The sequence below is a fragment of the Penaeus monodon genome, chromosome 15 (genome assembly GCF_015228065.2).
Source record: "Penaeus monodon isolate SGIC_2016 chromosome 15, NSTDA_Pmon_1, whole genome shotgun sequence".
NCBI classification, from domain to species: domain Eukaryota; kingdom Metazoa; phylum Arthropoda; class Malacostraca; order Decapoda; family Penaeidae; genus Penaeus; species Penaeus monodon.
In genome coordinates this window covers 34,977,298-34,977,559 of record NC_051400.1, presented here as the reverse complement: position 1 = coordinate 34,977,559, position 262 = coordinate 34,977,298, and positions in this window count along the sequence as shown.

The window sequence follows — 262 nt, the reverse complement described above, 5'->3', positions numbered from 1 at the left end:
CTCTTTTTTTCCCAAACTAGTGAATTACCAGTAGCGCCAAAGAGGACGGTCGAATGAGCTGCCCACCTCTGATAAAGAGACAGTCGGGAGGAAGAGGGGAGAGAGGAGAGGAAGAGAGGAGAGTGGAGAGGAAGAGGGGAGAGTGGAGAGGGAGAGGGGAGAGTGGAGAGGAAGAGGGGAGAGTGGAGAGGGAGAGGGGAGAGTGGAGAGGAAGAGGGGAGAGTGAAGAGGAAGAGGGGAGAGTGAAGAGGAAGAGGGGAGA